The sequence below is a fragment of the Carlito syrichta genome, unplaced genomic scaffold, assembly GCF_000164805.1.
Source record: "Carlito syrichta isolate Samal-C Ts95f unplaced genomic scaffold, Tarsius_syrichta-2.0.1 Scaffold302362, whole genome shotgun sequence".
Lineage (NCBI taxonomy): Eukaryota > Metazoa > Chordata > Mammalia > Primates > Tarsiidae > Carlito > Carlito syrichta.
In genome coordinates this window covers 230,926-236,843 of record NW_007246458.1, presented here as the reverse complement: position 1 = coordinate 236,843, position 5,918 = coordinate 230,926, and the positions used below count along the sequence as shown (strand labels likewise).

At 38.9% G+C, this 5,918-nt stretch overlaps 1 pseudogene across 1 annotated transcript; it reads right to left on the bottom strand.

The window, feature by feature from the left end:
* Nucleotides 1-4,561: 4,561 nt before the first annotated feature.
* On the bottom strand, nucleotides 4,562-5,060 carry LOC103258775 (annotated as a pseudogene). The gene has a single exon (XR_002481883.1). The product of XR_002481883.1 is annotated as a U1 small nuclear ribonucleoprotein C pseudogene (transcript).
* Between the last annotated feature and the right edge of the window lie 858 nt (nucleotides 5,061-5,918).

Sequence of the window (5,918 nt, the reverse complement as noted above, 5' to 3'; positions counted from 1 at the left end):
CTCTTTAAAGAAACTCAAAGATAAGATGTTCATTCTTTGAAAACCACATTTTATGTTGATTATTTTGCAAATTTATGAGCACAAATACACACAATCTTTTTTTAAAAAAAATAGCAAGTGCATCTTTTTCTTCCTGGATCTCTGACTCTTTTAAAAATAGATGAAGCCGGGCTTGGTGGCTCAGCCTGTAATCCCGCGCCTTTGGGAAGCTGAGATGAGTGGATTGCCTGAGCCCATGGGTTCGAGACCCGCCTGGGCAGCGAGACCTCATCTCTATAATAAATCAAAAAATCAACCGGGCGTGGTAGCGCATGCCTGTAATTCTGGCTACTTGGAAGGCTGAGGTGGAGGATCGCCGGAGCCCAGCACGTCGAGGCTGCGGTGGCCGGGAGCGGCCACTGCACTCCAGTCTGGGTGACAGAGTGAGACTCCAACTCAAAAAAAAAAAAAGATGAATTCATTCTAACAAAGCAGAACAAAACCAAATAAAATGTGTATGAACATTAATCTGAACAGGACTTTTAAACAGGAAATTTTATACTAATCCCATTTGACTATTTTTTTAAGGTCATTTCTTCAGCATCAGTAAAAAATTAACTGTCTATAAAAATTTGACAGTTATATCCTAGATTTTCAGAGTGGTATAGGTCTAACTTTCAGTTTAAAAAATCATCTTGAAATATATGCCTTTACAAGGGAGTGATAACAATGTTTAACCAACTGGATGAAGAAAGAGCTTTGTTAGCTCCAGATGAGGGCTAATGCTTAGAATATATCTAATATGGAGCAGTAGTGTTTCAACTGTATTTTGACAACAGAATCAGAAGAAATGGGATTAAGCTGAGGGGAAAGGATCTGGGTAAGGAATAACTTTCCCGACGGTGAGTTAAACACTGCTTACTTATTAAGGCAATTTTTTTAAAGCACCACCATGGGATTATCTCTTGAGACCAGTTTTTACAGAGAGGCTTGATACACAGCTACACTTTTCTCTAAAAGTATGGATGTGAATCAGACTACATGTCCTTCCAGGGTGCATAGAGAGGAAGATTCCCAGCTAGGAAAAAGGTTGCAGAGCTTGTGGTTCAGTCTGTAGAGAAGAAAATCCACACCACTCTAGCATTTAGATAAACCATTTGAAAAGTTCAATGCAATACTGAACTGATCCTGGGTTTCCTCCCTTGTAGCTGTATACATATCAAAATGATTTGCTATTATTTAGAAAAGCTTTTTTTAAATCTTATCAATCAAGATCTTTAGAGTCTAACATTTCATCCTTAGAATATGCAAGATTATTGAAAAACTTAGAACAAACAATGAAAAATAAATAAAAAGATATTTTGATTGTGCCCTTTGTGTAAAACACAAGTTAAAGCATCCTACCTAAAAATGTAAGGGTTCCCGGATAATGAATACACAAAATAAATATGGGATAAATATGGGATGAGAGGGTGGAATAAACTCTATGTGTTTTCATTATTTTGAGTTGTACTGTGCCAAATAAGGTACAGTCCATACAGCAAACAAACGAAATATCATTGAATGCTAGTGGTAAAAGCACAATCAAATATCAATGGTCATTCCTAGTAATGTGTCTTCGGGCAAGTAACAAGTGCTCTGAACTCTAACTTTCCTCTTCGTGAAACGTGAGTCATGTTTACCTCCCAGGGCTCTTGTGATATTATACCAGGTGACATGGCAAAATGGTTCACCTGCAGCCAGAGCCTCCAAGAGTCAACAGAGTTTTGTGGCCGTCCTCCCATCCACTCCAGAAAGCCCGTGCAGCCACCAACATCCAGGAATATAAATTACATATATTCTTGCTTTTGGAAAATCACATATTCATTTTATTACATCATTGCAGAAGTCTGTGAGGCTAGAAATGACTTTAATTTTAAGAAGCTGTAACAAATATACCCCTTGAGCTCATCTGCCTTGTGATTTTATTGGTTCCCATTCCTTTCTCTTCAGATAGGTGTCCTAATTGGGATGTGTTGCCTTTCATTTCATGTTGTATTGCCTATTCTTCCTGTATCTAGTAGGCACCACATGCCTATCATGGAGTTAATTTACAGCACCCTTCTTCCCAGATAATATAATTAAGGAACTGTTGAGAGTCATGGGAAAGCAATATGTACTCAAGTGGGATTGTTTTTTGAGGCTAAGCACCTCAAATTTTAAAGTTTCTAGGTCTCAAGAATATTTTGTTGAAAGTAAGCCTTAGTTGATATTTCCCCTAGTGAACACTACTTAGTGTTCTTTTGGTAAATAGTAGCTAGTATCTAAATTATTATTATTTTTTTTCAGCAAGGCTTTTCTTCCTACTTGATTTAAGCCTGCCTGAAGGAGTTGGTCACTCACGTCCTCCAAGTAAAATTCTGATCCAGCTAACTCAGCAAGACACTGTCAATACTGTGTTTCCTACATACACACACACATACACACGTTTCAGCACCCATTAGACTGCTACCTGACACAGCAGAGTACCCATTTTTCCCTGTGAATTTCTCTGCACATGATTTCCTTTGTATATATTTTTTTGCATTTGTATATGCCCAAAATATACGTAAAGCATTCACAGTACACACATTGAGCTCCTATTCTCACATTGGCTAAAGATGAAGCATCTTACCTAAGCTGTGTGGTTAGAATCCACTGCTCTGAATCAACATCAGGCCTGATGTGAGTTGTATACTTCATTGCTGTGCCCAATTGAATGCCACCAAATGCCAGTTTAACAAATTTACCAAATTCACTGATTTCCTAAAAGTTACTTCTTGTATTTAAAGTTTTAGGCAATTTCTATGGAAAGGAATGGTTTTAACCATTTTTGAAGATTTCTGTGAAAATATATTTGACTGTTGTGAAGTTCTAGTGTAGCTTGATTTTGGCAGCAATACTGTGGCCAGGCAAAGTTTATTGATGTCTGAGTTTTTCTGTACTTTCAGTCTCAGGCTTTTGGAAATGCACATTTGTAGTGTGTTTTGAATTACAAGTATTATGCATATTTTAATGTCAAGGATTTTATAAACAGTCAAGTGGATTAAAACATATACAATAGTCTTTTGGCTTTTGTGCCTCTCAGAATTCATAGATATTTTTATCTGGCTCAATTCAAAGATTGTTTTTTCATGTGTTTCAAAAATTTGAGAAGTGCTCAGTGTCTGAGATGTGAACCATAACAGAGTTGACATCCAACTTTGAGGGACTAACAAATTTACTGTTAAATTAGCTAGGGTAAAATGGCTACAGTGACATAAAACTTATACTAAATCTAAGACTAAATACAAGCTAAAATAAGATAAAACTTTAAAACAATGCATTTACTTTGTTGTGAACTTTAAATAGCTAACAGAAAGCAAGTATTTGGGAAGTCAATAATTTGGTTAATTTTTCTTTTGGTCAATAGGCTTTTAGCAAAATAGCTTTGGGTGAACTGGTTTCTGAAAAATAAAACTTATGGTAAATGAGCGAACTTGAAAATTTGGTAAGTTGCTTATTTCATTTTTAGAAAATTTATTCTCAAGGATTAGTTTCTTCCATGATTCCCCAGAAAATGAGGAATGGAGTAAGAATGGAATGGAAACTGGAAATACCAATTAAGAGTACAATAAGATAGCCAGTGTACTTTTGGGGGTGGGAGGCATGTCTAAGAGTTGTGACTATTGACTGAAGATGAGGATAAAAGCCTTAAGGTGAGGACAAAAACATTAAGCTCCACTCTTACAAAGAGCTACCGGTTATTGAGCTTATTAAAGAACATAACAAAATCAGAACTGGCCCTACCATCTGTCAGCAACAACTCCTCTCCTATCCTCTCATATGCCAAGACTGATAGGGCACAGTCTGGATGCCTTTTGGAGAAGTATGGTGTTCTTGGAGAAAGGCTGTTCTTTCCCAAAAGCCAAGTGAAGGGGGAAGGGACTCCAGGAGAATCGCTCTTAAATATTGGGGCTGTACACAAGAGGGGAAGACTGACATTTGTTCCTTCTTTGTATGTCTTCATGGCAGTTGAACTTGCTGACCAACTCCTGTGTCACTCGGTTGAGAAAAAAGCAAATTAAAGAGAGAGTATGGAGAACTTCGAAGAAGACAGAGGCTCAGATATACCTAGCCGTTTCCCAGTTTCTGAGGTAAGAATGTTAGGTCCTGCTCATGTTAGCAGGTGCTAGAGTTGGCTGTGTTGTGAAGGTGAGATCAGAAGCCACTATCTTGATGGGCTTACTGATATGCAAGGATCAGAGATATAGACACATTAGAGGGATGTCATAAATGCAGCACCTGCTTGGGGACCATGGAAAGGGCTGGCTGAATCTCACAAGGGACCACTATTGTTTTGTTTTTTTTTTAACTAAGAGTTGACAATTTTATTTTTTCATTTCACAATACAAATGAAAACTGTACTTTTTTTGTCCTTTTCCTCTCCAAAACTATTCTCTGATAGGAAGGGGGAGCAAGTCTTTCTTACATGCTATTAAGAAAACACTCAGTCACAGCACCATGATCTTCTGGTGAAGTAGAACAAGTACTATAAAACTGATAAAAGAGTCCTCTCCCATCCTTATCTGTCTGGTCGAGTCATTCCAGGCCGAGTGCACCATCATGGAATGGGCGGGAGGCCTCATCATTGAGGGTCCAGGCATCATTGGCATGTGACCTCCCATGGGTGGCCTCATTCCAGGAGTAGGTCCCACTGGCATCATCCCAGGAGGAGGAGGGCCCATCATTGGCATCATGGGAGGGCCCCCCATATGGGGTGCTGGCATCATACCAGGGCAAGGAGGACCAGGAAGACTAGGAGGAGGTGGGATCATCGCCCCTGCAGGAGGCGGACCAGAGAATGAAGTAGGAGATATCTTTCCTTGTTGAAATGCAGCAGTTGTTTTGTCAGTCAGGCTCTGAGCCTGCTCTTCCATCCATTTCTGATAGTAGTCTTTCACATTCTCTTTGTGTTTCCTACCACTGCAATGTGTCTTTCTCACAGATGGAGAGTCATGGGTGAGGTACGTATCGCAACAGTCACAATAAAACTTAGGCATGTTGCTGCGCAGGCCATTGGCCACTCCACCGGGACCACTATTGTTTAGTGTTGGGCTAGCCTTCATTCTCTTTGAAACCATAGATACCAGAAGTTTCCACCAACCAAGGAGGGGACTGTGCTCTTGCCCAGCTTAATAAGGAGATGCTTGTGCCTTTCATTTTTCTTCTTCCTGACCCTAGTGCACTGGACTGGAAGAAAGGATATGAATGAAGAACAGATACCTCCACACTTCCTTCCCTTCTCCAAGATTCTGAAAACACAGATTCCATGCAACAGTGAAGGTGAACAGGTGATGAACTCTATATGGTGTTGGAGGTTGAGTGAACAAAATTGAAGCTTATATAGAAAACGACATTATTTTTGTAATGAAAAGTCAAGAGAAGAGTCAAGAGAATTATAAAAAATTGTTGAAAAAAAAGGAATTTTCAATATAGCAGAGTTAGGGGCAGTTATTAGAAGAAATAAAACCTTTCAGGTTTAAACTGCAATGAAGTCTAGTCCTGCCAATATTTGACTGGCTCATTTCATGAACTTCCATGAGCCAGTCAAATATTGGCAGGACCAGAATTAAAGTGTTTCAAAGGGGAGGGAGAAGAGGGACCAGGTTTAAAATAAATTTAGGGAGCAAGATTTGCAAGACTGGGCAACAGAATGGATGTGAAAAAGTAAGAACATACAATGACTTGTAAGTTTCTGGTTTGGGTATCTAGTGTTAATGTTAACTGAGAGATAGGGAATACAAGTGCAGTAGAAGGTGAGACTTTTAAGATTGGAATTTGAAGTGCATGTGGAGAACCTTGGAGGAGATGGTCAGGAGAGAATGAATTTTTTTTCTTTTTAACCACACTTAAATTATTAAAGATACAGTTAGGAAGAT